We start from the raw sequence: 10,196 nt of genomic DNA, 5'->3' as shown, positions 1-10,196 counted from the left end.
TTTCACGGTAAAATGGTTACAAAATTAACATAAATCAAGGGAAGGGAAATCAGTAAATTATATGATGATTTAATTTATTAATTTCTGAAGCAATTTCACGGTAAATTAGTTACAAGATTAACATAAATCAAGGGAAGGGAAATCCGTTACCCTTGATTTTAGCTATAACAGTTACAGAAAAATTAAAAAAAAATATTCGATCATTTATATTTAAGTATCATTTCTGTTTTATAAAGTATCCGAAATTCTTAAAAATAAGGGATTTTTGGTAAATATTGATATTATAGGGATAGAATGTAATTTATCATTTACAGTATGTCATTTGCCTAAATTTTCAGAATGATTTGGTCTTAAGGGATCCTTTTATTGTTCATTGTATTTTCTGACAAGTCGTTGAGATTTCGCCATAATTTGACAAGTTCACCACCAAAAAAATCTGAAATTTCCCTTTCTTTTTGCTTCTTTTTTCAGTAAATCAGTGACTCAAGTGAGCAGCGGCCACCCAAGGCAACCTCCATCTTCTCCCCTTGCTGTCAGATTCATTTCCTCTCCACCAAAACCTCACTAAACAACTCCATCCCCTTCGTCTTTCGATCCATTTTTTGTGAGCTTCCACCACCCAACCAATCGCCTGAAGCATCTCTCTCCAACAGCAGCAAACAGCAGCCTATACCTCATCCATTTGCTCTCCAAAACAACCTTTAAACACCCAACAACAGATCCAAAACGAGATCATCAGCTCAACAATACCAACTCAAAACTTCTCTTATTTTTCTTTACCAGCAAAATTCGACCCAAATCCCTCTTCGTTTTTCCATTTTCCGGGCAGTAGCTTCGGTGAGGACTCAAAGCTCTGATGAACCGGAGCAAAGAAGAAAAAAAATCACTAGTTCTTTTTTCCTTTTTCCTTTTTGATTTGTTGTTTGATTTTTGTAGGTAATCCAAGCATGCTCAAGGCTCATCACAACAACCAGCAAACCAACAACCAACAAACGAGTCCAAGTTTCGACTCCATCGAACCCACAAAACATTCAGATCCGGCAAGAAAACATGAACTCCAATTAGCAACAAAATTAGAGCCTCATAAATCAGAGCTCCAATAATCTTTTCACTTTCATCAATGTTGTAGGTAATTGCTTTTTCAAGTAACCCACTTAACTGTGAATATTATCTTTTCATCATTTATCTAATTGTTTGTTTTGATAATGGTCTTGTCATTATGTTTTTGAAAATATTGATTGGGTTTGTGATTTACTTCTCTATTTAGAGTAATTTTGTTATATGATATGGATACACTATTTTACTATTCTATTTTTATTTTTTCATTTTCAATGACTTTAGATTTGACTTTCTTATTTTTATTGTAGCTGCTTAATTTTGTTCATATATGATTAATGGTTGCTAATTTATTGAAGTTAATTGTTTGCATTTTAAGAGGTTCTCATAAGCTTTGTTATTTTGTTTATCACATGGTTAATATTGTTATTTTATTTGGTTATCTTTTGGGATATTACATGTTGCATTGTCGTCCATTTTGTTAGTCTTATATGATAGTGTTGAAGTTATTTTCATTTGTTATTATTTTCTATTTTTTAATTATTGATTTGTGATATCTTCTCTTAGGTAGATCCTGTTAGGAAAATCTAAGATTTTAGTGGGTCTTGCTCTTGATGTTAAATTTGATTGTATGCACTTTAGTATTATTATCTTTTAGAATTTTCTAGGGAGTAATGTCATTGCACTTAGGTTATTGTTTTTTTTTTTAGGTAGTGCATATTATTTTATAATATTATTTGTGAGTTACATGAAATATATAAATTGAAGTGACCAATGAAAAAAATCTCTCCATCAGTTTTGGAGGCCTCCACATTGTAAAAGATGAAATTTTAGTTTAAGTTTATATATTGAGTTAAAAAATTAGTCGACGAAGAAATTACTGTCGATTTTCAAGGCCTTCCATGTTAATAAGATGAACTTTTTATTTTTAAGTTATTATTTACTTCATTTATTTTTATCATATATATTTGGTGCTAACACTTTTATTAAGTGTCTTTACATGTACCCGGAGATGCTTTCCATTGGAGTTATTCGAACAAAGTTTGAATTATATTATTTATGCATTACTTTGTATATATTGACGTTAGGCAAATCTTAGGTCGTGTCTTATATTACTATTTTATTTTATTATTTGTGTATGTTGCATGTTATTATACCTGTATATTATTTTTATCTCCTCAATTTGAAAAAAATGAGTTCAGTCGGGACCTACAATTGTGGATTTTGAAGGGCGTCTAACACCTTTCCTTCGAAATGACCTGACTATTATCTAAAATCTAATGGTTTCGTAGATCACTTTAATTGGTTTCCTCGTGTTCCCTAAAATTAGGTGGTGACTCCTTTTATAATTTGTTTTTTCTTAAAATTCTTTTAAAATTGAAATAATTGATTATATTTTGAGTCACCACGACGTTTTGCCCTATTTGAATAGAGTAGGGATGTAAACAATCATCAACATGAGTTGTGGTACATTGGATTATTTCACTCATAATCAAAGTTCTCGAGTTCGAATTTTGAGTATGGAGAATCATAAGTTTTCTCCACGCTCAAATGAGTCTTGCAATCCACAACTCGAATTTAGTTGAGACTCCGATGTGGGCTTCAAAATAAAGCTCTGATACCACTCGACAAAAAAATATTTATTTAAAAATTTATTCAATTAAGTATTATTTTTGTTTTATTTTAAAAGTAGCTATCTTTATGAATTCATAATATGAAATTAATACAAATTATTTAATAAGGTATCATTAGTAATAAGTTTTTTTTGCACTTATTAGATAAAATGTAATTAGTGTATGATTTATTTTAGAGATAATAATTTAACTAAACTAACATTTACTACTTAATTATGTTATATGACTATAGCTTAAATTAATTATATAAAATGATTATTGTTTAGAAAACGGTTATAGTGGATTCCACGTTTATTTGTATAGAATGTGAAAATCCTCATTCCTTATATACAAATTTGCACACAACCTCTTTTATTCACTTCCTCATAATTATCTTCTTGATTCTCTCAACAATAATAAACCCCTCAATCTCCATAAATCTCTCAACCAAATCAAATTCAAAATAAAAAAGTTTAGATTAACCCTCATTCAAATTTCAAGTATTATGTTTTTTATAGGCTTTCATCTGCTTTTAATCTTTTTCTAATTTATATATTATTTCATTCTCTCAATTTTTTTCGCAATTCTTCAACCAAAATCTCCAATCCATCAGAATATTAACCACAACTATTATAATTATGGAGAAACAAATCAAAGAGAATCACTAGAGGTATATATTTGCATGCAATTGAATCGATTAGAAATTCATTCTTTTATTTGGATTTAACTCAAGACTCTGAAGCAATGGTATGTTCTTTTGCTACATCTGAAACTATTGAATCAGACATGGTAAATAAGGAGATTAGATCTAAGACCTCATTTATTTCCATTAAAATTAAGAGGTCTGAATCTAAATACAAATCTAAATATTAAGTTTTGCATTAAGATCTAGATGTTTTGACATGAATACACATCTAAATATTAAGATGTGGTCTCTAAATCTGAACACTAAATAATTAATATTATTTGTTTTCAATATTTGAATATGCATGTGAAATTGAACATTATATTAATAAAATATATAAAATTTCATTTCAACAAACTATATCATTTTTTATTAAAAAATATTTAAACTTTTAATAATCATGATTTGGAGTACAATTTGGAGATTTCCCATACATTTTATGAAAAATTTGAATTTACTTGTGACATTAGAAAAGAAACTAGATTGTCTTTTCTTCAAACTCATCAAGTTGTTCTTAGGCTTAGCTTTTGAGGGAGAGAATGGAGGAAATTTGAGAGAATGGGTAGATCAGTTTATAAGAGATTTGGGAGAATGGATCGGGTTATTTTAAATAGGGTCGGATTATTGGGTTAAAATAAAAAATCGGATTTATTTAATAAAAAAATCGGATCAATCCATCTAATGGGGGTAAATTTGGTGAAATTAGTAACAGGAGGGGTAAAATTAACTTCATTTTAACGGCGAGGGTAAATTTAAACAATAAATCAAAGTTGGGGGTATTTTTGACCCTTTTCTCTATAAATAATGTAAAAAGTACTATTAATCGCAATAATTTTTTATTTAAAGTATTTAAAAAACATATCAAAATTTCAATTGATTTCAAATTACATTTGTACCATGCACAAAAAGTTATCATTATATATAATAGTATTACAAGAGACTTAGAGATGTAAGTGTAGGATTTTCATAATATAAAAAATGTAGGTATTTGATTTTAAAATATAAAAAGTTTAAGGAAAATTAAATTAGTTATAAAAATGTATAGTGTAATTAATAATAACTATTGAATGTCAAAAGGGGAAAAAAAGAAGACTCAATTGACAATAATTGAGCATGTTTAGAAGCTACTATACAATTTAATTTTATTGTATTTCATAAACAAGGATAATATATTAATAATATGCATCAAGGTAGTGACAATTTGATCAATAATTGTTCGGGGTAAACTAAAAATACTACTATTACAATATTTCATAGTAGAAAAAAGACTTGTAAATTATATAAAAAGAGTTTCTACTTTGTCTGCTTGTACCGTTTTTAAAAGAAATCATGTTGGAATTTCAAAATATTTGCAAAATTTGTCTTCCTCCATTTTAGCCCCCTCTTTAGCTAATGTGTTTGTCATTTGGTTCTCCCCTAAAAATATTATACATTTACTTATTTCTATTGATAAAGAAAGAATTAGTCAAATACAAACAAACTAAAAATTCCAAACCACAATTATCCTTTAATTATTTAAAATTTGTTAGTTAAATAATCAAAATCACTTCAATCCCTAATTGAATGTTCAAAGTTGTATGTCTAAAAAAAAAATTAAAAATTCAATAATTAATCGAGTACAAATGCTATTTTCCTTTGAAACTTTTAGTTAGTAAAACTTAAAATCACAATAAGAAATCATTAATTTTAACTCTTTTATCAAAGTAAATCAAATCTCGAAAAACAATTTAGATAACAATTTTTTGATCAATTTGATTTTGAATTAGTCCGAACTTCAATTAATACACACCGTAATTTCAAAATTCAACAAGTAAAATTATTTTGAAATTTCAAACTCATGACAAATGTTATTTTTCAATTAAAGAAACTGAAAATTAATAGTTATGAATTTTAAACATAATTAAGGAAGATTTGGTGGAGAGATTAAAATAGATTAATTTTAGGATAAACTCTTGAATAAGTCAACAAACTATAATATTATGATCTTTCAGAATATCTAAATAAATTCGTACCTTTGTGGCGAAATGAAGAGTGACTAATAAATTAAGAAGGACGTGGTATGACTTATTTGAATTGTACAATGATTGTATTTTAAGTTTTGGAGTCAAGCAAGTCGATAAATAAAAGTTGGTGAAAGTCAACATAAGTTCCGCTTTAAAGTTTCTCTAAATTTTGGGTTAAATGTCTCAAAGATTTTTTCTCAATCTATGAAGAATTACAAGTCCCACAATCTATCAAGTAGAAGGTCTAAGAATCTAGTTTCCAACGCTTTAAATCATTCATCCATATGAATTACGATTTTAAAATAGAGAACTTTTCACATTTCTGCAAGATGATGCAAGCAGGCACATGAGGGTGAGCTTAGTTCAATGAAAACTTTATTTATTCCGCCACCTTCATTTTATTCTTTATTTTCATTTTCAGATAAAATCCATGAATTGCATTACAGATCTTAGTGATATCATCTTACAAGCTTCAAGAAAGTTGCTCTAGATCGCGAACTCGCCATTTTCGCATAGTTTATTTCATCAACTGCATGGTATATTTGCGGAAGCATTGTGACAACGAGTAACTATACCTATAGAGTGTTTTGGGTATCACTAAAGTGTGTATAACAAGGTAAGAACATTATTTTATCGATTTATAACTACTTTAGACCTTACATATTATTTTTTGATAAAATTTATGTCTTTTGTTTGATGGTCATGAAGCCTTATATTTTTGTGTATTGATTGAGACCCTGAAATGTTGTAATATTAGGAGAGAGGGTCCGTAGAAGACTTGAGGACGCTTGAATTCATTGAAAAGAGATATGTCAAAATTATTTTCTTCTTTCGACATGTTTCCTTAAAGCTTATTAGGAACAATACAAGTAGGTTGTTGTTATCATTGATAACTCATAGCCATGATAGTTAGTTGTTGGCGGTTCAAGTTATTAAAATTGTCCCTTGTTGTGATTCTTGTTTTGACTTCATAACCTGATTAGTTTTGACATATTATGATACATGCTCAGTTGGTCTATTGCCTTTCACATTTTGTACATTATTTCGTACTAATACACTACTACTCAAAGACTACATTTATGCTTGCAGGTACCGGCAGATGACCTTAACAATATAATTGACTTTTATCAGGACGGCTAGCCCATTTCTTTCGGAGCCATCGGAGTTCTAAAGTATGTTAAATTTTGTTCTATGTAGTTTTTTTTGTAGCTCGGGGACAGGTTTGACCAAGATTTACTACTTTTCGAGGTTTACACACTAATGTGTATAGTCATGTTGTAGTCTTTGTTTGTTGGTTGACTAAAGTTTTATGATTGTTCGGTATATTGTTTTGAGTTTTGACGTATAGCTATTTTCAGCTAATGTGTAGAGATCATGAGACTTCAACCATCTATATAACGTTTACGTTTTTCTAGATATCATGGTGGCGTTGATGTCCCAAACATGACTTGTGTGCTAGCTGACTGTTTTTCTTATATGAACTGTTGGGAGTACCTTTTCAAATAGAGTTTTTAACAGGGCCTTCCCGATTGAGTGCTTATTTAAAGCCAAAATATATTTATTTATTTTCTTGACCCTATATAATTGCTATAAATCATTAGCAAATAGTTCAACAGAATCAACTCAGACCTAAGTTTTGACATTAGTTGTGCGTTTGAGGCGTTACACACAATATTTATTTGACAACATACAAAATTCACCAAAACAACTAATGCAATATTTCATCGACATTAATAGATGTTGTAATAAGATATGCGAGGATTTGGATATTATTTCATACAAATTGGGGTATAAATAAAAATATGCGTTATTAACAATATGAAAAATTAAACTATTTAAGATAAAATATTACTTATAGAGATTATATTTTAGTGTAATTCATAAAGTTACATTGCATAATTTAGTCAAGATTTACCATGCTCATCTTAGCAAACTCAGGATTTGAAGACTACGGGTGCACCACTACGAGTTGGTGGGCATTAGTAGCAGCTCTAACCAACTCGGCTAAGTGAGTTTTGTTTAATGAAGTACACAATTATTTATATAATTCTTACTTAAAGTATATATATATATATATATATATATATATATATATATATATAAAATTTGTTTCGAAAAGTTACCAGGTGCATGTGCACCCTCACGGAACAATGTAGGTCCGCTTCTGCTCATCTAAGTTGGTCAATTTGCATGCCTTGTTTTAATGAAACTCCACCACTGCTAACAATAGATTCTTATTAATTTTGTTTTCTTTCATAACCCACATAAAATACACTATATTTTCCCGACCTTTACTAGAAAAAATCGAATAGATCCAACTATTATTTCTTTGTTTTATAAAGAAAAAATTAGATTGAACCGCAAACATCAATAACAAGCAATTTTTTATTTCAATTTCTTGGTTGAAATAATAATGAAAATACAATGTTGTGAAATTTCTACGAGTATCATACAAAGGCATTAGTCGCACTCAAATATTACCATGTTGGTCCAATAATTGAAATGAGTAATCCGAGACGTATGTAGATATAGCTGGTGATTGATAATAATTCATGATCTCGAAGAAATTTATAGAATTATTGCTTCACCTTAGTTAATGGAGCTACTATGAAAGACTATTCATGGTCATAGACAATCATTGTCAAAAATTAAACTTTCAAGTGCAAAAATTATAAATAAATTTCGTTTGAGTAGGTATTATTATAATACAATAATTTTATATATTTTAAAAAAATCTAAATACAAAATTTTAAATGATTTGATGTAGTTTTTGAATAAATCTAACATTAGACTCAAAAAAGAAAAAAGAAGTCCATTTATTGTATAATAGTGTATAATATTATATTATTACCAAAAAAAGTATATAATATTGACATATTTAACTATATTATTGAAGCGAATTTGAGGAGCTTAGGGTCAGCCAGTCAATTGACCGATTTGCCCTTCTCCTCAACTTCTTCTATTTATATTTCGTATTTTATATGTTTCAATTTATTTTTATTTTAATACTTTATTTTTTTATATACTATGTATTTAAAAAATAGTATTAAAAATTAATCAAAATATTATAAATTTAATTATCTCTCAAAATTTCACATGCACTACATAATTAAGACTGAGAGAGTATCATATGTTACTTGAAAATCACATTAAGAGTTCCATAAATCACTATAATTAAAAACTTAATGTAGTGAAAATCATATTAAAATGTGATTAACTCTCAAAATTTCACATGGCCACATAAATTGGCACGAAGGTGGTAACATATATTATTTGAAAATTACGTTAAGAGTATTATTAATCACAACTTAAAATATAAACATATGTAAAATTTGATTAAATCTCAAAATTTAACACGTGTCATATTATTTCGAGCAAGAGAAATAACATATATTATTTAAAAATTACGTACTTGAAATACTTTTTTAAAAATATATTAAAAATTTAATTAATTCTCAAAATTTCACATGTGCCATATAAATCATAATAAACAATAATTTAAAATATTTTAAAATTAATACACTCTCGAAATATCACATATGCCAAAGATATTATTTGAAAAGTACGTTAAAAATATAATGAAAATAATGAATAATAAATATTTAAAAATTTAATTGACTCTTCGAATTTTATTTGTATCACATAAAAAACATAACTAAACTAATATACATTGGGCCCGGGCTTGCCCCGGCTTTTACATCTAGTAATGTTGTTATATAGATGTATAAATATCTCTTATAATTTATGAAACATTTCATATTAAGTATATACTAGTGATAAAAGTTGGAGAAATTGTTATCATTTATAAAATTTTAATATTTTTAACTTATCTAAAATACCTATTATTTTTTTTCCATTACACCAAGTCAAATTCTATTATTGTAAGCCACATTTTATATGAAAGCTAAGATATTAAAAATTTATTGAACATAATTTTGATTGTTGAATGAAAATCAAATCAAAATAGGAGCATTTTTTTAAAAATATAGTTTATAATATTTAAAGTGTTTTTTCTTAAAACTATAATTATAAATTGACTTTTCAATTAGTTACAAATTTATCAAACGCAATTCACAAAGTCAGTATTAATAATTGTCTATTTTTCTCACTTTTTGAATTATTTTTGACTTTTGCTTTAAAAAATAAGTACATTAATGAGAATTGAATAATAGATGAAACTGTCATTTAAATTAAATTAAAATTGACAATTATTGTCTTTTTTTATCCATCTTATCTAACATTTTAGACTATTTATTTACCTTATTAACTTTTACATATTAATGTCACTTTCTCTTCTCATTTATTTTGATATTCCACGTATGGAAGAGTATTCATATAAATTTGAGTACAAATTAAAATACATTTTTCATAACCATCCATTTTTCATTATATTTTTCAAAAAATAATTGAGTGAATATTAATGCTATGATATCTTTTAATATTTTTTTTTGGTTTCAGATGTATCCTTCAATACTTTTGTCATTCTCACAAATAATTCTCATGGTAAGCAAATGTATATATTTTACGTGTTTCTGATTTAAAGTTTATTTGACATTTTGGATATACATTTTGCATAAACTTGAGTGGATATTAATTCTATAATTTCTTCTAATATTAACATATTTATCTTTTAATTAACTGATGATATAAATGTGGCAAAAGGAATCTCCATATTTATTTTGATAGTGCAAATTTCATTTGGTAGGAAAAAGAAGTTTACTCAAATTAAAAGAGAAATAAGTTGGGAAAAGAAATATTAGATGATATTAATATTTCTCCTCGTTTGCGATACCATAGACTTTTTTTAAACATATATATATATATATATATATATATATA

The 10,196-nt window shown here is 27.1% G+C and overlaps 1 long non-coding RNA gene across 2 annotated transcripts; it reads left to right on the top strand.

The window, feature by feature from the left end:
- The first annotated feature begins 321 nt into the window (after positions 1 to 321).
- Positions 322 to 6,736, top strand: LOC107027597. Of its 2 annotated transcripts, XR_003574617.1 has the most exons (4): positions 322 to 837; positions 937 to 1,129; positions 5,779 to 5,973; positions 6,447 to 6,736. It is a non-coding gene; the product is annotated as an uncharacterized LOC107027597 (long non-coding RNA). The 2 variants fall into 2 exon arrangements; XR_001457771.2 differs by lacking the exons at positions 5,779 to 5,973; positions 6,447 to 6,736 and having other exon boundaries at positions 330 to 837; positions 937 to 2,036.
- Positions 6,737 to 10,196: the final 3,460 nt, after the last annotated feature.

Source organism: Solanum pennellii, chromosome 1, assembly GCF_001406875.1.
Source record: "Solanum pennellii chromosome 1, SPENNV200".
NCBI lineage: Eukaryota > Viridiplantae > Streptophyta > Magnoliopsida > Solanales > Solanaceae > Solanum > Solanum pennellii.
The sequence above is the reverse complement of the archived record's forward strand: the minus strand, read 5'-3'. Positions and strand labels throughout refer to the sequence as shown.